The following is a 23,063-nucleotide window of genomic DNA, read 5'->3' on the forward strand; positions in this document are numbered from 1 at the left end:
GTTTTAGTAAGTAATACTGAAGTCGTGCACAATTATCAGTTTCTATTTAGGTTTATGTCGCCCATTCATTGTCAATTTGGGACATAGTAGGACCCAAAAGCATAATCTGTGCTCTAACTTCCCCTTGCGTTTGTCTGGAGCAATAAAGTGGTGACGCAGGGTACCGTACTAAACCACAAATTACCTCTAAGTACCTCAGCATAATCGCAAAACTTTTAGTGGAGCAACCACTGTATCAAGAATGGTCCACCACCCAAACTACATCCAGCCAACGGCAGGCTCGTGGTAGAAAATTGGTAATTGATGTGAAGAGAACAAAGGAGACTGACACGAATTGTGCAGAGCAACAGACTGGCTACTGTTAGTCAACTGACAGTCCAGTACAACACTGGTGCCTAAGAATGCACAACTCGTTGTATGGCAGCCGACGACCTTGCAGAGTTCCACAAAACAAGAAACTTCAGTTGCAACTTTATTGAAGCTATATGTTAAAAACATCCTAAATGATTTTGTACTTAGTTTAAAATGTTTCTTCGACCTGTAATATAACTTTTTGAAGTTGTTGTCTGATGAAACGCTGACCAGAATGAGCGTTTGGAAATGTATACCAAACGCGCTAACAAAAGAAGGTATTTGGACATAAAAACGGACATTATCGAACAAAACAAACATTTATTGTGGACCTGTAATTCCTGGAGTGCTTTCTGATGTAGATCATCAAAGGTAAGGGAATATTTATCATGTCATTTCTTGTTTATGTTGACACCAACATGGCGGCTATTGTGACAAAGTTTTCTTAGCGCCGTCTCAGATTATTGCGTGGCTGGCTTATTCCATAAAGTTTTCTTGAAATCAGACACAGCGGTTGCATTAAGGAGAGGTATATCTATAATTACATGTGTATAACTTGTATTATCATCTACATTTATGATGAGTATTTCTGTTGAATGATGTGGCTATGCAAAATCACTGGATGTTTTTGGAACTAGTGATGTTTTGAAAATGGCGGCCGATACTTTGACTGGCTGTTGTCATATCGCTCCCGTTAACGGGATTGCAGCCAATAGAACTTAAAGAGATGGGTGGGGCTAAGGCTTAAGAGGGTATGAACAGCTGGTTAGGCTAGTTAGGTTTGTGCCATGGGGGAGATCTTCGTGGGTTATACTCTGCCTTGTCTCAGTGTAGTAAATTGGTGGTTGAAGATATCCCTGTAGTGTTGCGGGGGCTGTGCTTTGGCAAAGTGGGTGGGATTATATTCTGCCTGGCTGGCCCTGTCTGGGGGTATTGTCGGACGGGGACACTGTCTCCCAACCCTTCCTGTCTCAGCCTCCAGTAATTATGCTGCAATAGTTTGTGTCGGGGGTCAGTATGTTATATCTGGAGTATTTCTCCTGTCTTATCCGGTGTCCTGTGTGAATTTAAGTATTCTTTCTCTCTTTCTCTCTCTTTCTCTTCTCTCGGAGGACCTGAGCCCAAGGACTATGCCTCAGGACTACCTGGCCTGATGACTCCTTGCTGTCCCCAGTCCACCTGGTCGTGCTGCTGCTCCAGTTAACTGTTCTGCCTGCAACTTCATCAGACATGCTACCTTGTCCCGGACATGCTGTTTTCGACTCTCTCTCGCTAACTCTGAATGATCAGCTATGAAAGGCAACTGACACTTCCTCCTGAGGTGCTGACCGGTTGCACCCTCTACAATCACTGTGATTATTATTATTTGACCCTGCTGGTCATCTGTGCACGTTTGAACATCTTGGCCATGTACTGTTATAATCTCCACCCGGCACAGCCAGAAGGAGACCGGCCACCCCTCAGAGCCTGGTTCCTCTCTAGGTTTCTTCCTAGGTTCCCGCAATTCTAGTTTTTCCTATCAACTGTGCTTCTACATCTGCGTTGCTTGCTGTTTGGGGTTTTAGGCTGGGTTTCTGTATAGCACTTTGTGACATTGGCTGATGTAAAAAGGGCTTCATAAATACATTTGATTGATTGAACAATGTTGAATGGGTGAAAACAAAGAAGGTCTCTCCAATAGTAGTACCAAAACATTGAAAGACAGTTCTCAAACGTGAGTTTACAAGTTGATCAACTTTCAAAGCAGAATTAGTTTCCCATTGTTTCCTCAAATGCAGTGTATGATATACCATTTTGTAGCTCTGAGTCTCTACTTTATATCCAGTGTATAAAATAGAAATGTAAATGTTGCTACATCTGACTGAACCCAGGTGGTGAGTCACACAAGTATTTCTATTGTATGAATGTGAAATACATTTTGGTTTTCATGTGAAGTCATACAGTAAGACAAGGTATTTGTGGAACATTTTTAAATTCTGCTTTAGGTAAATTTCATGCATGTTGTGTAATTTAAAGTGTACACTTGTTTGATGTGAATGTTTTAAAGGTATGACTATACTATATGGAATTGTTTTAAAAAGGTCATACCAATGATCATTTTGCAATTTGATTTAGAATTTTAAGACTCTTTCAAGTATAACAAATATACACTACCTCTTCAAAGGTTTGGGGCCACTTAGAAATGTCCTTGTTTTTGAAAGAAAAGCACATTTTTTGTCCATTAAAATAACATCAAATTGATCAGGAATGTATGCATATATTAGCAACTGAGACTGAGACTTATTCATCCAAGCTACTCAATACTGCCTCCCAGCCATAAGAAGTTAACCAGCATCACGACCACAGCATTATGCAGTGACATGCCATCCCATTTGGTTTGCGTTTAGTGGGACTATCATCTGTTTTCAACAGTACAATGACCCAACACACTCCCAGGCTGTGTAAGGGCTATTTGACCAATAATGGAGTGCTGCATCAGATAACCTGGTCTCTACAGTCACCCAACCTCAACCCAATTGAGATGGTTTGGGATGAGTAGGACTGCAGAAAAGCAGCCAACGAGTGTTCAGGATATGTGGAAACTCCTTCAAAACTGTTGGGAAAGCATTCCAGGTGAAGCTGGTTGAGATAATGCCAAAAGTGTGCAAAGCTGTCGTCAAGGCAAAGGGTGGCTACTTTGAAGAATCTAAAATGTATAATATATATTCATTTTTTTAACACTATTTTGGTTACTACATGATTCCATGTGTGTTATTTAATAGTTTCTACAATGTAGAAAATAGTAAAAAATAAAAACCCTGGAATGAGTAGGTGTTTCCAAACTTTTGACTGGTACTGTACATGACGTCAGAGAATGTACAAAAAATACATATATTTTTAAGTAGCATTTTGAAACAAAACCCAATTGTTTTACATATGTATTATTTCACAAGATAAGATTTTATAAGATATGATTGATTGTTAGAATGTATTCATATTATTATTACATGAACCAAACAGTCCAAACAGACTAAAACCAGTTGAAATTGATGTGCACACTCATATTGCAATCTCAGAAAAGCAAAGCATCTGTGTGTGTGTGACACTGTCTGTCAAACGCGGTATTACCATAGATCTGTCTATCAGATAGTGCCAGAACTAATCAATAGATATTCACATTCACTGCACACTTCGGCTATCTTAGGTGACAGCACACACACACATACACATACCATGCTTTTTTGCCATACAATAATAGTCTACATTTGGGTCGAGTTAAAATAATGTGTAAAGAAGTGTAAAATATTTGAAGGTCACTCTATTAAGGACATGGACTAATATCAAATTTCTTAATAACTGTATTTCATTCATAAAGCACTTTTCACAATCCCCACAATGTAACATTTGTATTTAAAATAAATAGATGTGGAGACCCTCTACTGCAGGGGTGTCAAAGTCAAATGGACGGAGGGCCAAATAAAAAATGTAGCTACAAGCCGAGGGCCGGACTGTTCGAATGTTCATTGAAACATTTTTAAATGACGCATATAGTCTAGTGAACCTAATTGAACCTACTGAAAACCTAACAAATATATTCCAATATGATCAGATAAATAAAGCAATATTTTCTTATGGCTCTGTCAGTAATCTTTAATTTTCAACAGACACAAAAGACAAATTTCCTTTATATAAAAATCCCCATAACATGAACATTAAATGAAAGAAACCGGTATTCAAGGCACCATCAGTAGCCTATATTTTCTATTTTAGCAAAAGTGGGCTAAATTTACTTCAAAGAAAAAAACAATAATAGCAATTTTCTATCATCCACTCAACTGAAATATTTTTAAAATATAATTGGATTGAAATACAATAAAATAAAGTGCAAAAATCTATTAATCAAAAACAACACTTTGTTTAAGGAGAAGTAACATGCAGTGAAAACAAATATTAAACTTTAACTTTTAAACTTGAACTGAGTAAAAACTCTAAATATGTGATTGCACAGTAATGTTCACTTGTTTGAGGTTGAGGGTGATACTTGGTGGTGTCCCATCTTTTCCACAAGTTCATCAATGTTCGGGGTAAGGCTCTGAGCTGAGGAAATCCTCAGAATTGAGTGGAGGTGTTCAGCAGTAAGTCGACTTCTGTGTGATGTTTTGTTCAAGTTCATCAAAGAAAACAGTTGTTCACACAGGTATGTGCTGCCAAACATAGACAACGTTTGAGCAGCCTGGATGCGCAGCTGGGGCATTGTGTCGGGAGGAAACGGGCGAACTCCGCAGCACCCACTGCCGCATATTTTGCCCTCAGTGCATCATTGCATTGGAGGTCAATCAACTCCATTTGGAGGTTTGGTGGTGAGCTTTCCACGTCAACAGCAAATGGGTTACCGAGCAGTTCCAACCTGCTTTTTTGTGCTTCAAAGTCAGCAAATCGGCGTCGAAAGTCAGCGGCAAGCATACCTATTTTATCAGCCAACTGTGCGCTCGGGAACGCACTGGTAGAGAGCTTCTCTTTCATGGTCTGGCAGCTGGGAAAGTGGCTCAAATTTTCTTTCCGCATCTGCGTCTCCCACAGAGTCAGTTTGGTTTTAAATGCCTTCACTGTACTGTACATATCAGAGATGACACGATCCCGACCCTGCAGCTGCAAGTTCATTGCATTCAGATGACTCGTAATGTCACACAGAAAAGCCATTTCACACAGAAACATTTCGTCTCGGAGTTGTGTTGTGTCTTTCCCTTTGCTGTCCAAGAACAGACAAATCTCCTCACGAAGCTCGAAACATCTTTGAAGCACCTTTCCCTGGCTTAGCCATCGCACCTCTGTGTGATAAGGCAAATCACCATGCTCCGTTTCTAACTCCGTCAGAAATGCCTTGAACTGGCGGTGATTCAAACCTTTGGCTCTGATAAAGTTAACTGTGCGCGTGATGATGCTCATTACATGCTCCATTTTCAAGGCTTTACCGCACAACGCTTCCTGGTGTATGATACAATGATAAGCTGTCAGCTCACCTGTCGCGTTTTCCTCTTGCATCTTTTGTCCGCTCCAGTGTCCACACATCCATCGCAGGTGCTCCGTCGGTTGTCAAACCCACAAGTTTTTCCCAAGGCAGCTCCATCTCATTTACACATCTTGACACCTCTTCATACAAATCATGCCCCGTAGTTGTGCCATGCATAGGACGTAAAGCCAAAAACTCCTCTGTCACGCTTAGGCTGGAGTCCACTCCGCGGATGAAAATTGACAACTGGGCAATGTCAGAAATGTCGGTGCTCTCATCCACAGCCAAGGAATATGCAATGAAATCTTTTCCCTTTTTCACAAGCTGCTCTTTTAGATTGATGGACAACTGGTCTACTCTCTCGGCAATGGTGTTTCTGCTCAGACTCACATTTAAAAAGAGTTGCCTTTTTTCTGGGCAAACTTCGTCACAAACTTTAATCATGCAGTTTTTGATGAAATCCCCTCCGTAAATGGCCGGGCTGATTTAGCGATCTCTTCTGCCAAAATAAAACTGGCCTTGACAGCAGCCTGGCCTTGTGATTTGGCTTTTTTGAACAGAGCCTGTCGAGATTTGAGGCCTCGTTTTAATTCCTCTGCCTTTTGTAGCCTTTGTTCCATGTCCATATTCTTGTTGTTGTCCGCGTGTTTCGTTTCATAATGTCGTCTCAGATTATACTCTTTCAGTACCGCCACACTTTCTCCACACAGAAGACACACAGGTTTTCCAGCTACCTCCGTGAACAAATACTCCGACTCCCACCTTGTTTGAAACCCCCGGTTCTCAGTGTCCACCTTCCGTTTTGCCATTTTTGATGGGTATCTGAAAGTTAATTTTACTGTGATGCTGACAACTGCTGTGCCAATAAATATTGAAATGAAGCAGCCTACTGCTCGGTGCGTCACCGTTGCATTGTGGGAAATGTAGTATTGGTGCGTGTAAAAGATCTGCGGGCTGCCGGCTTGCTGCGGTCTGCGGGCCGGTTCTAATAATAAATCAAGATCATCCCAGGGGCCGTAAAAAACCTTCTCGCGGGCCGGATGTGGCCCGCGGGCCTTGACTCTGACATATGTGCTCTACTGGGTCTGATGCACCTTCCGGTCTGTTGCATGTAGAATGTTCACATCTCAGGAAATCGTTTGCGAGCTATTGATATTTGATGGCCTGAAAGTCATGCCAATTGTCCCACGTTTTTCAACAAGCTTTTCTTTTTGAACATTTTTATCTGCTCTACCATGCACCTGTCGGGTAAGTTTGAATGCTTCCTCTCCTACTCAGCCTCCCAAATAAAGCTTATCCCAAGCGGGTGTGACACCTACTCCCATTGCCTGCTGCCTTAATTTTGCTGGACACCAAGAAGAGTAGCTGTCTAGCAGCAGCAAATGGGGATCCATAATAAAAACAAATATGGCTGATCCCACCTGGCGTTCTGTTCCCCATCTGCCCTGGCCTATCTCCCCCTATCTGGTACAGGTACCCCTCCACACTCCCCCCGCTCTCCCGAGCTTTCGCTCGCCTCCAGCACACATGCACATATACACACCACAGACTTTGGAGTGATCAGAATTTTATGTAGGCTAATTAACTTGTGACGCTTATTATGTGAGTTTCCTCAGAAACACTTTAATTACCCAGTGTAGGCCTACTGGACTCATAGATAGCTACTTACTGAAGTTCTCTTGTTGAGGCGAGTGACTCTTTGAACTTACAATGGCTAGCCCCAAGTCATAAAAAAATTATCTTGTGCTTTGCCCTATGACTCCTGCGTGCTATGTTGACTATGAACTTACTCGTTTACCCGGCCATGGGACAGACAATGTTTGTTCCCACACTTGTGACTCTGACTCTCTCTTAGTTACACAGACGCTTGGCTTCCCATCCTATTCTAACCACCTCTCGCCGGCTTCATATGTATGTTACGTGATGAGATTGCTGTACAATATGATCTTGTTACCATCTGATGCACATTCAAATGTCATTAAAAAATCCACACTGCAGAGCTCTCTCTGTCCTCTGCTGTGCCCTGATTGTATTACTGCTGATGATATCTGGAAATGTACATGTACAACCTGGCTGATCTACTGTTGCTAGCCCCAATTCTGACTTGTGCTCTGATTTCTGCTTCACTGATTTCTGCTCTCATAAAAGCCTGGGTTTTCTGCCTCTTGAAGCAAGGGGGCACTATTTTTATGTTTGGAAAAATAACGTTCCCAAAGTAAATGGCCTATTTCTCAGGACCAGATGCTAGAATGTGCATATAATTGACAGATTATGATAGCAAACACTCTAAAGTTTCAAAACTGTCCAAATATTGTCTGTGAGTATAACAGAACTGATATTGCAGGCGAAACCCTGAGGAAAATCAAAACAGGAAGTGGCTTCTATTTGGTAAACTCCATGTTCCGATAACATCGCGTCAAGTGGTCACATGAGCTTTGCTCAGGCAACAGAGCTTGGATAGGTATTGCTTTTCCCTCTCCTACTGTGAAAGACATTTGCGGTTGATATATTATCGATTATATATTTTAATAACCTGAGGATTGATTTAAAAAAACGTTTGACATTGGTTTATCATAAGAAGTGATTGGGAAAATGGCTACCTAAGATTTTCTGCGGGAGACACCATGTGACCACTTGCTAAATATGGTCCCTTATGGCTATTCTTCAACGTAAATGCGTAAAAAGACGTCACAATGTTGTAGACACCTTGGAGAATACGTAGAAAACAATAAGCTCATTCGTTGCTCATTCACAGCCATATAAGGAGTCATTGGCATGAGGCGGTTTTTAAAAAATGTGGCACTTCCTGATTGGATTTTTATCTGGGTTTTGCCTGTAACATCAGTTCTGTTGCACTCACAGACAATATCTTTGCAGTTTTGGAAACATCAGAGTTTTTTCTATCCAAAGCTGTCAATTATATGCACAGTCGAGCATCTTTTCGTAACAAAATATCTTGTTTAAAACGGGAACTTTTTTCATCCAAAAACTAAAATATTGCCCCATAATCGCAAGAAGTTAACCTTGCTCTGAGCACCTTCAAAACAACAAGGTTTTGTGGTTCAGTAAGAAGAATGCCCCTCCCAACTGCTGTGATTACTACCTCTGAGGGTTTAGAGCTTGAGGTAGTCACCTCATACAAGTACTTGGGAGTATGGCTAGATGATGCACTGTCCTTCTCTCAGTACATATCCAAGCTACAGGTTAATTCTAGACTTTGTTTCTATCATAATTGCTCCTCTTTCACCCCAGCTGCCAAACAAACCCTGATTCAGATGACCATCCTGCCCATGCTAGATTACGGAGACATAATTTATAGATTGGCAGATAATGGTGCTTTAGTGGCAAGATGTATTTTACCATTCGGCCATCAGATTTGCCACCAATGCTCCTTGTAGGACACAACACTGCACTCTTTACTCCTCTGTAAACTGGTCAACTCGGTATACCCCAAGGCTCCACGAGCGGAAGTAGATGTGACAGTTCCTTCTTTCACGGACGGAGCACTGGAGCCTCACGTGAGCATTGTTCCACATCTCTTCTGTGCGCCTGTCCACTGCAGGAGCTTCGGTCTGGATTGGAGTCCACGGGGCCAGGGCTGGCTAGTAACCCAGAACACACTGGAAGCGAGTCAGCCTGGTGGAGGAATGACGCAATGAATTCTGGGCATATTCCACCTAAGGAAGGCAGTGACTCCTCAAGAACCTCCGCAGCAACTGGTTCATCCTCCTCACCTGCCCGTTAGACTGAGGCCGGTCCCTGGAAGTGAGGCTGACCATGATCCCAGCTTCTCCATGAAGGTTTCCATACCTGTGACGTGAATCGGGTGCCACGGTCTGAGCCCATATCCTCCGGAAGGCCATAATGCCAAAAGACCTGATAGAACAGTGCCTCAGAGACCTGGAGAGTGGTAAGGAGCCTGCATGATTTAGAGAATCTGTCCACGATCACCAAAATGGTGGTAAAAACATCAGAAGAGGGGATATCAGTGACAAAGTTGATGGACAGATGGGACCAGGGATGCTGAGACACGTGAAGGAGTTTTTCTGCTGGAGCGTTCCAGGGCATTTGGATTGAGTACAAACCGAACATGAATTGACATGGTGGGCTACGTCCTGCGCCAAAGTGGGCCACCAGTATTTATCAGAAAGGGATTGGATGGTGTGGGTGTAACCTGGGTGTCCAGTGGCAAGGGATATGTGTGCCCAGGTCAACAGTGAATCTCTCATCCCTGTGGGAACATAGATGCACTCTGGACGGCAGGAGCAGGTTCTGGCACAAGAGCATGGCGGATGTCCACATCTACATCCCAACACAAGGCAGGACCGATTGATGGGTTGGTGGACACTCACAGGGCCCTCAACCGATGTGGAACCACAGGGTATGGGAAAGCTGGTCCTCTGACATCCTGGCCCCTAGGCGGTTATTTTCATACTCAACCATGTGATGTGCGATTGTGACGATGGAGCCACAGGAGGCCGAGGATTACCTTGTGTACAGGTGCGAGGTGATGAAGAAGTGAAGGGCTACCCTGGTGTATGGGTCCCAAGGTGAGGTTGAGTGGTGCGGTGATGTACGTCACTGTATCGGATCTCAATAGTCATGTGACCAAAGCTTGGATAGGAAAAGGAGAGGAGAGTGGGTATGAAATTAAGTTCAGGAAGGAGGTGAGAGACTGGTCGATGAAGTTCCGAGCACCACCGGAGTCCAATAGAGCTGTAGAGACAACACTTGCGGTATAGCCAGCCAGTGAAATAGGAACCGTAAAGGGTGGTGGAAAACGATTAAAATTGGATACTGATGCCTACCCTGGGATATGGAAGGTCACGGGGCCGCCCCTCTGCTCTAGTGGAACCCAGTTTAGGGAGTACCGGACACCACTGAAGCTGATGCCCCTCCTTGCTGCAATAGGGACAGAGCCCCAGCTGTCTCTGGCGACACCGCTCTGCCACGGTGACCCCTACATCCATGGGTTCAGGCCCTTATTCAGAACGGTCAACAAAGGAGGGAGAGAGGCGATGGGGGGCCAACACGCCTGAATATGGTTATTCAGATGCATGGCCATCATGATGAATGGGTTAAAGTTTAGATTGTTATCTCGGCGCGCCAACTCAGTCTGGACAATTTCTTGCAATTGTCTTCTGAATAGGGTGCAGAGTGCGAAATGTGAGCACGTACTCCGCCGCGGTCTGGTAGGAGTGTAGAGAGAGTAGGAGCTAATCCCCTCTCTGTCCTCCAGAGAATGGTCAAAGGCTCCCCTGACCAGAGCCAGCCATAAACCCCTCATAGGAAACCGGCTCCACCTCTCCTCTCTCCCCAGACTGCCGTAACCCACTCCAACACCTGTTTGGTCAGCAATGAAATAACCGTGGCTACATTGGATCTCTCAGTGGTGGGGGCTCCAATCCGATGAGGGAAAAAGAGGGAGCACTCGATTAGGAAGCCACGGCATTTTGACGGAGACTTGTCATATTTGTCCGAGATGGACAAACGGGCATTGCTGACCTGGGCGGACTGTTGGGTGGGCTGGGGTGCTGGGTCGACTTGTGGTGGAGAATCCTCAGCTTGTTGGAGTTGACGCCCCTCTCGGAATGTTGAGATGTTGAAGAACGCGGAGGACCTCTTCCATAGCCGTCCCCAGTTGGTCGTGGTGTTAGTGAAATAGGTGTCTCTGTTCACTAACCATCTGGGAGATGCCGTGATTAACTGCTGCTTCCATTTGGTGAGGTAGTGTTCTGCAACATGGAACGATACCAAACAAGAGAAGCATCTGACATGGAAACACAAATCTTATGACTAGTAACAAAAGAGTGCTCTATGAAGGGTAAGTAATCAGGGAGTAATGAAGTCCTGGTGTGACTGATGATGAGATGCAGCTGTGAGTAATGGTAGTTGACAGGTGTGCGTGAAGATGAGTTGCCAGGACTGGTGGTTAGTAGACCGGTGACGTTGAACGCTGGAGGGGAGGAGCTGGAGTAGATGTGACAGGATGAATTACCTGATGTATGAAAAAAGCTTAGACCCGGCTGATGGAAACATGAAATTATGGTACAATTTTATAACTGCCGACCGACAATTTGTTTGTAAAAATCGTGGGATTTGTTTTGTTGTTAATAAAATGTAATATGCGAGTGGAAACTCGCATACAAATGTTGATATAATAATCATCATATCGAAGTAAACCTGGAGTCACATAAAAACTTGGTGATCGATGCTTGGCTGCCATTTGACAAATACAAATAATATCGCTCTTATCTATAATAGTCTCATAATGTAGATAGCCTATCCCCACTGTATGTGCGAGCAGTTGGCTAGAGCATGTGCCAAGACCACAGTGGGTGCAATTGCTTTATAACGCAACACTTTGTGACAAAACCAACATTAGAGTTGAAAATACGATGGAAACCCATTTAACTTGTTGTTTTTATTCAGTACATTGGAATTTAATGGCAAAAGTCATTTTGTATTTGCACCATGTCATCACACATAATATATGTAATTTTGGTAGGTTTGGTGGAAACATTTCCAGTGGGAAAATGAGCATAATGTTTTATGCAGATTTTAGAATATTCACATGAAAATCTGTTGCAAATTGGATGGAAACCTTCTCTAATGTCTTGAAGTGTGCAGTTATGCATAATTGATATTGGAATGCTGTTCCCTTCATTCAAGGTTTACAAAATGCCATCATTTAATTTCCCTATCTATCTCCCTAAGCCTATCCACTATTTATTAAACTTACAGTCTGCAAATCAATGAAGGACTTTCTGGTCTCATTGAAGCTGGGTCAGAATGTCTTCCTGCCTATCTTGTGTTGGGAGAACCGCTGGCAGAATTCTTAAAGACAAATCAGCTTGTGTATCTGGAGAGAAGAATGTTTTGTGAATAACTTGATTGTTTCAGTCTAAAAATAAATGAGCATCTGAGGCACCACCAGCAGGGTAATTTCAAACTATACCTGCACTTCGAAGAGAAGATCTTGGGCCTGCTTCTCTCTGGGCTGGCGAAGCAAAGTTTACTTGTCCTTGAAGACCGTGGTCCAGTGAGTTTCCCCGAGCAGTCTGGGTTTAAAATGTGGAAATGATGAGCAATCTGTAGTAAAGCAGACAATTACCTTTTTTCTGGACTATTTTATTTTACTTTTTGTAAAATAAAACATAGATTGAGAAAAACAATAGACAACATAACATTTACATAGATATCCCCCAAAAATGTATGACATCATACTTTGTCAGATCCACATATTCCCACACACAATTTGGTTTCTAATGCATTTACATTTACATTTAAGTCATTTGGCAGACGCTCTTATCCAGAGCGACTTACAAATTGGTGCATTCACCTTATGACATCCAGTAGAACAGTCACTTTACAATAGTGCATCTAAATCTTAAAGGGGGGGGGGGGTGAGAAGGATTACTTATCCTATCCTAGGTATTCCTTAAAGAGGTGTGAGACTGCCACATATGACTTCAAATTATATGTTGTAGCTAGACAAACAATAAATTTTCCATTGCAGTTAATCACTGGTCTGGCTAACACATAATTCTCGAACTATTCAGTCTGGAATGACTCTGATGTTGTCAGCACAATGTGTCAATAAGGAAGGGGCTTTGCTTTTACTGGTTGGCATTTAAAGTACTCCACAATTGTGTACCCGAATACATGCCAGACATGCTTTTGCATTACACTAAAAGTATATGGACACCTGCTTGTCGAATATCTCATTCCATTAATATGGATTTGGTCCCCTCTTTGCTACTATAACAGCCTCCACCCTTCTCTGAAGACTTTCCACTAGATGTTGGAACATTGCTGCAGTGACTTGCTTTCATTCAGCCACAAGAGCATTAGTGAGGTCAGGCACTGATGTTGGGCGATTAGGCCTGGCTCGGTGTTCCAATTCATCCCAAAGGTATTCGATGGAGTTTAGGTCAGGGCTCTGTGCAGGCCAGTCAAGTTCTTCCACACTGATCTCGAGAAACCATTTCTGTATGGACCTCATTTTGTGCACGGCGGCATAGTCATGCTGAAACAGGAAAAGGCCTTTCCCAAACTGCTGGCACAAAGTTGAAAGCACATAATCGTCTAGAATGCCATTGTATACTGTAGTAAGATTTCCACTCACTGGAACTAAGGGGCCTAGCCCTAACCACGAAAAACAGCCTGAGACCATTATTCTTCCTCCACTAAACTTTACAGTTGGCACTATGCATTGGGGCAGTGTTCTGCTGGCATCCACCAATCCCAGATTAGTCTGTCAGACTGCCAGATGGTGAAGCGTAATTCATCACTCCAGAAAAGGCATTTCCACTGCTCTAGAGTCCAATAGTGGCGAGCTTTACATCACTCCAGCCGGCGCTTGGCATTGTGCATGGTGATCGTAGGCTTTTGTGCGGCTGCTCGGCCATGGAAACCCATTTCATGAAGCTCCTGACGAACAGTTTTTGTGCTGATTTTGATTCCAGAGGCAGTTTGGAGCTTGGTAGTGGGTGTTGTAATCGAGGAGAGATGATGTTTACGCTCTATGCGCTTCTGCACTTGGCAGTCCCATTCTGTGAGCTTGTGTGGCCTACCACTTTGTTGCCGAGACGTTGTTGCTCCTAGACGTTTCCACTTCACAATAACAGCACTTACAGTTGAGCTGGTCAGGTAAATTGTTTTTTTAATCCTCTTCTGATGTGTAGTAAATAATTCATTTTTATTTTCATTGTTTTTATTCGTTTTTTCCTGTGAAGCACATTGTGTTGCATTTCATGTCTGAAATGTGTTGAATAAATAAAGCTTGATTTAATTTTATATTTTCACCCACATTTTATTTTATTTTATTTTATTTTATTTTATTAAATACTTTGAAGGAAGGGTTGATAAGCCAGGTCAAATGGTTGAACAAAGGCAAAGGAGTGAGGAAAGAGCTAAATGAATAGGGGCGGCAGTAGCTTCGAGGTTAGAAAGGCAGGCCAATATTCAAATCCCCAAGCTGCCTGCGGGGAAATCTGTAGGGAGTTATCCGTCAGCCAGAGGGTTACCAGCTACAATATCTCTGTATACTACCTACTGCTGTTGTGCCCTTGACCAAGGCACTTTACCCCTAAGTGCGCATCAATGCCTGTGATGTGTGTGTTTTCTGTCAGGTTGGTCACTGTGAGAATATCTGTGCAAATGACCAATAAAACAAGTATGGTCAAATGAAAGCCAGACAATCTATTTTTCATGTCCATGTAATGTATCTAGTCCCAAAGTGGCTGCATGGTTTAAAGTGGCTCTGGTGAAGTTAAGTCTTTCAGGTTTCCAGTGTATCTTTACAAAGCTGTCCATTCATTGGAATTGACCTCTGCATTTAAGTACAGAAATAAAGAAATGTTAGAAACATAGCTAGCTAGCTAAACTAACTTGACTACATCAAATATAAGGTAAACTCTAACGTTAGAACGCCGCAGCCCGTCTAGTGTTCAACCTTCCCAAGTTCTCTCACGTCACCCCGCTCCTCCGCTCTCTCCACTGGCTTCCAGTTGAAGCTCGCATCCGCTACAAGACCATGGTGCTTGCCTACGGAGCTGTGAGGGGAACGGCACCTCAGTACCTCCAGGCTCTGATCAGGCCCTACACCCAAATAAGGGCACTGCGTTCATCCACCTCTGGCCTGCTCGCCTCCCTACCACTGAGGAAGTACAGTTCCCGCTCAGCCCAGTCAAAACTGTTCGCTGCTCTGGCTCCCCAATGGTGGAACAAACTCCCTCACGACGCCAGGACAGCGGAGTCAATCACCACCTTCCAGAGACACCTGAAACCCCACCTCTTTAAGGAATACCTAGGATAGGATAAAGTAATCCTTCTCACCCCCCCTCCCCCCCCTTAAAAGATTTAGATGCACTATTGTAAAGTGGCTGTTCCACTGGATGTCATAAGGTGAATGCACCAATTTGTAAGTCGCTCTGGATAAGAGCGTCTGCTAAATGACTTAAATGTAAATGTTAGCTAACTAACACAATTTGCATCCATCCAATTTGCATCCATCCAGCTTGGTTAAATTAACCCATATGGAGACTAAATCTAATCTAGCTATGGAAATTTAACCAGACAGCCAATTTGGCTAAGATTCGCTAACAAGTGAAACACTGTCCGAGAGAGTCCAGAAGAAGTGTCAGACTAAGATAGCTAAGGTAGCTAGCTAGCTAACTTTAACCTAGCTATCATTACAGACACTAGCTAGCCAAATGTTGACAAAAAACATTCATTTAGTTCAATTCTGCAAAATCACTTCAGTAAGCTAGCATCACAAGCATAGCTAGCTAGCGTTACCACAGCCAAAGATATTAGCACAGAAAACGGCTAGCCAGCTAACATATTTCTCTGTCATCACTTATATTGAAGGCCTCAATCTGTATTTTTGTCTTGTGACTGATTGCTTCTAGAAAGAGAGAATGAACAACACGTGCTCAAGATGAGCTAGCTAATAGTTTAAAGCAGTGAATATATAATTGTTACAAAGAATTCATGTATGGATTATATTTATGAGGATAAAACATGCATTTACTTACCTTATCAATCTTGAAGACAATACACTCAGGTGTTAATAACCTCTTAAGCCCACCCGACACGCAGGCGCCCCATCTAGCCATCTGGAAATGCAAATGCGCTACACTAAATGCTAATAGCACTCGTTAAAACTCAAACTTTCATTAAAACACACATGCAGGGTACTGAATTAAAGCTACACTCGTTGTGAATCCAGCCAACAAGTCAGATTTTTAAAATGCTTTTCGGCGAAAGCATGAGAAGCTATTATCTGATAGCATGCAACACCCCGAAATACCTGAAGGGGACGTAAACAAAATAATTAGCATAGCCGGCGCTACACAAAACGCAGAAATAAAATATAAAACATTCATTACCTTTGACGAGCTTCTTTGTTGGCACTCCTAGATGTCCCATAAACATCACTATTGGGTCTTTATTTCGATTAAATCGGTCCATATATACCCTAAATATCGATCTCTGAAAAGTGTGTGATCCAGGAAAAAACACAGTTTTAAAACGCAACGTCATTTTTTTAAATTAAAAAAGTTGACGATAGACTTTCACAAAACACTTCGAAATACTTTTGTAATCCAACTTTAGGTATTAGTAATCATTAATAATCTATCAAATTGATCACGTGGTGATGTCTATTCAATAGCTCCATATCTTCAAATCATGATCGAAACTTTGTCCTCCAAAACATCCTGTCGGAGACCGGGAGGAATGGGCTCTCTCTTACTCGTTTGACCAAGAAACAAAGCCCAGGCAATTGACAAGACTGGCGACATCGTGTGGAAGCTGTAGGACTTGCAATCTCAGCCCCATGTAATTTGCTTTCCCATAGACAATACATGCAAGTGGCGCATGGAAATTTTTCCCAGTTTTTGGTTTGCGCTTTTCGATGAAACACACGCTCTGTTATAGTCACAGCCGTGATTTAACCAGTTTTAGAAACGTCAGTGTTTTCTATCCACAGATACTAATCATATGCATATACTATATTCGTGGCATGAGTAGCAGGATGCTGAAATGTTGCGCGATTTTTAACAGAATGTTCGAAAATGTAAGGGGTAACCTTAAGAGGTTTTAAATGTGGAAGTCCTGAGCGATCTGTAGTAAAGCACACATTACTTTTTTTTTAAACAATAGACAACTTAACCTTTACATAGATATATCAAAAAAATGTATGACATCACACTTTGTCAACTGCTACTGAACTGTGACACTAGCATATTGATATGCATATTGGTGTTAAAAAACATATTCACCTAAAAATGTGTGATAATTTGTTAGCTAGCTACCTGTCACATGAACTGTGCAAAAATATGATAGCTAATGTTATCTAGCTAGTCGCTAGCCAGTCAGTCAGTGGCATTGACATATTGAAACTGATATCAACAAAATGTGTTTCACTCTCTCCCATAAAACATGACCTTGCTAACTAGGCATCATTTAATTAAATAAAACAATGTTAAAGTTTATTAGGAAGTTTAATTAATAAGTTATACACTCACCAGACAACTTAGGTAGGTACAGTAGCTAGCTACATAGCTTGGTTTCCATTTTTCAACAGATGTTTCTAATCCCCCTGATTGGTCATCAACAGTTACTGGTCTTGGAACTCATGTGTTCACCAGAAACGGCTTCTGGAAAACTATATGCCACTAGTGGAAATAAATATTATTGCTGCCAAAGGTTTGCCCGCAGATTCATCACTAGTGGCAAACGTTTGCAAACTTCTAGCAACATTTTGTTGCGCACTATTTAGTTTGCAGAAAATGTGCACAAACTTGCGGGAAGTTTGCAGCAACAATTTCATTTTTGTAAGGGTGGTGTAACCAGCTTCCCCCTGAAGCTAGGACAGCAGAGTCCCTGCCCATATTCTGAAAACATCTGAAACCCTAGCTCTTCAAAGAGTATCTTCAATAGTCCCACAGCATTATTGAAATGTAATTGTGGTTAATTTCCTGAATTGACTGCCTTCCATTTCAGTTGAGCCCCACCCTGCTGTGGATATTGGAACAGAGCTCATGGGTTCAAGTGGATAAATACCATGGTAAGTATATAATAGTGATTTTATTTCAATCATTTACGATATGATACAATACGACTGACAATAATTATGTTGAAATTATATAATGCATAATGTTCTGAAAGGCCTAAGAACTGTGAATATAGGGGAGTGATTGAATATCAGCAAAAACCTTTTTTAAATGTACTGTCTGCAATGATATGGAGCAACTATAAAGTGAATCACTTGAAACGAACAGGAAATTACGCAACATGCTCTCACAGTTTAAATACAGAATTAGACAGTTATCCAGGTTTCTCCAAACTTCAAAGTTGCAGGTTAAGGTTTTCGATAGGGTTAAAACAAGAATTTCTTTAAATTAATAATATTCCTTTAGAACCCATAGAAGCTGTTGACGGCCTTTCTTGAAATTACGTAAGTGGCTGCAAATGGTATCGCAAAATAACCTGTTGTCATATTCGCATGGCTGTTGACATCAACTAGAAACCGGAAGCAGGGTATGCCATCATTTGATTTTTTAAATGATTTTTCACTTCATTACTCAAAGGACAGCACGGAAGCACTCATGACTTAACTTTGGAAGAGGCTGTATTTGGTATTTGTATTTGGTATTGTATTGGTTGGTGAAACAGATTCGGACACGTCCTTGGACTTTGAAAGTGATGATGATTTGGAGGTGAGTGAAATAAGTAAATAGCAGATACATGTTTGGTGTTGTCGATGTTTGATGCTGTGAAACTTGGAATAGTGCTCAGATTAGCAATCCTGTCAAGATCGCTTGGTTGGTAAAGGTGAACACATCAGCGGTGGAGCTCGGATGATTGCTCTCTGTCTCATTGAAATAGTTGTAGTGTTTAGCTTTATATAGTCAACTGATTACCAATGTAATTACTATGGAAATGGCCCAAGCTGAATGCTATAGCTAGTTAGCTAAGCTAGTATCTGTCAGGTCAGACAAGCTTTGTGGTGGTACATTTAATATAATATATAATAATATATGCCATTTAGCAGACGCTTTTATCCAAAGCGACTTACAGTCATGTGTGCATACATTCTCATTTGGGCTGGGCCTACAAATCGTCAACCTCAGCTGTAACTTTCAAGCAGAAAACCAGCTAACTAGCTGCCAAAATGTACATTTGATTGACAATTTATGCTTATCTGTTGGGCTTAGGCTAAGGTTTGTCATATTTGCTAGGTACAGATATTCACAGGCCATACATTGCCTCATTTTCCTGTAATTTGACATCTTAGCTGTCGTGTTATGGTAGAAGCCTGAACAGTGGAGCTCATATGATATTGAGTTGCAGTGATATTTGTTTGCATAGTAAGCTGACAAGTTGCTTGTTTTGTCCTGTTTCTACGGATGCTATTCATTTGGAAACTGTCCCAGCTTCGTAACTAATCGGCAAATGTTGGCGAACCCTGTAGTTAGTCTGTTTGTCAAGAAAACAAGAGCTGACTGGAGGCAAAAATTGTGCTTTGCTAGTGACGCTGTCTCACTCCCTCCCTAGACAACCGGCTAACTTTGCCCATTGAAATACATGCAGAGTTATTCTTAACCTGTTTGGCTAAATGGCACATAGTGTCATCTTTGTAATCTTTTACTTTCAACTAAATGAATAAACAATAGTTGATGATGTGTTGAATCTGTAAACAGTTGTGCCACATAAATACTTTGACAGTTGTGCCAAGTACTTTGTGCCACATACTCCTACCATCTATAAAAAGCCATCTGACCATGGGTCTTGAAGTGTGTGTACCCTATACTGTTTAGCCTTTACGGTTATAATCTGACACCGCTGGACCTCCATGAACATACTGTATTCATTAATGTATTTTTGTGTACTCTATCCTGTCTCGTTATCCGTCAGTCTGACATATAGTACATGTGCACACCATGAACTGAGAAACAATTTGACCACTAAGGGGTTCATAAAATAATTTTGATTGAAAGTGCTGTATAGCATAATGATGATACTGTTTACTGTGCGTGTGTGTGAGTGTATAGTATCATGAGGATACTGTTTTGAGTGAGTGAGTGGAATGGGAGGCGTAACTGTACCACACAATTGTTTACAGAAATCCCTAAGATGTGATTGTTAGGAAGAGAGTATGTGTATGGTTGAGAAAAAAAGAGAGAGGAAGAAGAGAGAGAGAAAGATGATGTTCTTGACCACAGTTATATCATATTTGCTCTGCTTCTCTCTCTCTCTCTCTCTCTCTCTGTCTCTGTCTCTGTCTCTGTCTCTGTCTCTCTCTGTCTCTCTCTCTCTCTGTCTGTCTCTCTGTCTCTCTGTGTGTGTGACAGGAGTGATGGGAAGAGTCAGGGATCAGCACCAGATGGCAGGGAGGAGGAGTTGGAGATGATTAGAGGGGGGAGTGGAGGAGAAGGGAGAGCACACCAGAGAGGGGTATCTATGGCGGCAACAGCCCAGCATACGTTTCCGTGGAGAGTGCCTGCCCTTAGCCTACAGAGTTGTCACACACTAACACACACTATTGCTGACACACAACTATTGTGACACATTAAATCCCAATAGGAAGAATTTCCCGGATATCATTATGGAGGGCAAGTGCCACAGAGGTCAGAGTCTAAAATGGTCTGCGGATAATGTTATGGCGTGCCACTTGAGGGACAAATGAGATGCGTACATTCTATGTTCTAACAGATCAGGGAATGACACCCAAAAACCAGTATCAAAATACAGGCAGAACAAACTCATATATGTTCCAGAGCTGGTCATGGATTACAACAAGAAAATGGCCATGTTGGACAATTTAGGGGCTACTGTAATGTTGGATGCACAGGAAGGAAATATTGGAAGTATGTGTTTTGGGGGATGCTCAACATGCTCAGCAATTATCAATGCTTACATTGTGTGGGGGACCCTGCAAAGGCCCCTTCCCAGAAACTGCAGGCGTGTGTCCCTGAAGGCATTCAAAATGCAACATGCAACTTGTGCATTCGCTTTGTGATGGATACAGTGGCAGGAAGTGGGAGCCAAGAGTGTGACACCAGGGGGTGTGGATCGAGTTGTAACTCATGATGAAAGCAGGCCACTCCCTGGTGAAGTTTGAAGGTGTGCCTCCGGAGTGAACCCAGGGCAAAGAGTGGGAGATGTGTAGAAACCTTTGGGTTCTCTGTGTTCTATCCCACTTTGCAAGATGGGGCCGTGCTTCCAGAAGCTCCAATACATGTTGTAGGCTAAATTCAAACACTAAAGTGACAATGTGAAATATGAACAATGAAAGTCTGAACCTGAAAATCTGAAAAAAATATGAATCTAGACCAATATTTAGTGTTTTTTACCATCTCTCTTTATCTGTCTCTAATACTTGTTGCATTTACTGAATTGTTGTCGATATTACTTAAAAATGTTGTGCCACTTTGTAGAATGGGGCCATGCTTCAACAAGTTCCATGACATGTTGTAGGCCAATTGCAAACAATCGTATGACAGTGTGACGTTCCTTTTTACTACAAATCTTTTAGGGAAATTGTGTGTTTTAAAATAGTCTCTGAACAGTTGTGCTTTTTATCTGAATCTTTCTCTATATAATACTAGTTGCATTCACAAAATTGTTGTCAAAGTACTATTTCTACATTTTGTGTCAGGCCTGGTTTCTAATAAATGGTATTGGGAGAGGTTGTCTACATTTTGAAATGTTGTTTCCATTTTAACATTGTAACAATAATCTTTGGCAATTCAATAGAGTACTTTGTGTGGGTTTTGAAAACATTTCTAAATATTGTCCCCTGGTCAACTTTTTGATATATATTCTTTGAATATGCACAGTATATGTAAATAATATTTCTAAGTATAATATATTGTAGTTGGTACATTTTGATTGAGTAATTTGGTCAAATGTACTACAATTTAAATATTTAAATACTAAAGTTGTTTGTTGTGTATGGAAAATCTTACATAGGACACCCAAAGTCGATATTAAATTAATCACTCTTTGTTGTCAGCAAGCTGGGGAGGTCACAGTCAAACTTATATGCATAAGTACCGGTCTGAAGTGCGCTCTAAAAGGGTGTTCCTTACATAGAACCTTATATACTGCTATCTAAACCTACATCAACATGATTCATTGGATCGGTTCACACATGTGACTGGCTCCGTCTATCTTGACTTAAAGAACATATTCTGGGCATTCTGCCAGATGTTCCTCCGGAGGGGGCCCTCCCTCTCCTCTCTTGATCAGACAGACAGGAACCAAAGATTGTTTATGACACCAAAGAGAAGATGCACAAAGTAAATGTAATCCATTACAGATTGTTAATCTTTTTTTATATTGAGTGTAACCCTTTACCCAATGGGAAACAGATAGGGTTATTCCTATTGAAATTAATGTGGTATCATATTAAAGAAGAGTTTGTGCTTTTTAAAACTGAGTTAACTTGTAATTGTAATTTGTTCTTGGTTTTGGTTTTGTTTGTTTGAAATGTGTGAGGAAATCACTGAGAATTTGTCAAGATAAAACTAATCTACAGCAGCATTCTAGAATTCTACTGGGGTCTAAAAGGTTAAAACAATTCATTTACATTTGAATTAGAACTATTTTAGATTAAATCAAATTTAGCACACTGGATTTAATAGCAGTAAAACAAATCATTCAATGACACAAGTGACGTCATCAGAGTGTGTAACTGAACACTGTATGCTGGAAACACTTGGTTTATTATTTTTACGAAACCAGTATTTGTCAAATATAAATACCAAACTTGTTTTTGCATGGATTCCACGACGCAGTTAGCTTTTAACAGCTACGACCGCTATTTCTTGTCCTGGAATCCCGCTTAACAGACAGGTTGAAGCCTGCTTGACAGAGCCGCTAAGCTGCTAGCCATCAAGCTAGTGAAGTCAGTCCCAGATGAGGTTTGCAATGGAGCCCTCATTGTCTGGAGAAATAAATCAATGGTTCCAGCGCTGTAGGAGCTGTATCTACTATGCTTTGTTTTGGGACAAACCGGATCACTCAGAGTTCCAATGCGGCAATTGTTTGCTTGCCGAGGATTAAAGCCTTCAGTTGGCTTCCTTGATCACGCAGGTCGCCAGCCTACGTAAGAAACTGGGGAAAACACAGAGTGGAATGTTTACCTTTTCTACACCAGTGGCTGGATGGCATTCACACTTGTTGGATGCATCTCCGCCTTGTGGTT

At 41.7% G+C, this 23,063-nt stretch overlaps 1 long non-coding RNA gene across 1 annotated transcript; it reads left to right on the forward strand.

Annotated features, from left to right (window-relative positions):
* The first annotated feature begins 18,174 nt into the window (after positions 1-18,174).
* Positions 18,175-22,295, forward strand: LOC124033960. The gene is made up of 2 exons (XR_006838478.1): positions 18,175-18,570; positions 20,206-22,295. It is a non-coding gene; the product is annotated as an uncharacterized LOC124033960 (long non-coding RNA).
* Positions 22,296-23,063: the final 768 nt, after the last annotated feature.

Source organism: Oncorhynchus gorbuscha, linkage group LG04 (genome assembly GCF_021184085.1).
Source record: "Oncorhynchus gorbuscha isolate QuinsamMale2020 ecotype Even-year linkage group LG04, OgorEven_v1.0, whole genome shotgun sequence".
NCBI classification, from domain to species: Eukaryota; Metazoa; Chordata; class Actinopteri; order Salmoniformes; family Salmonidae; genus Oncorhynchus; species Oncorhynchus gorbuscha.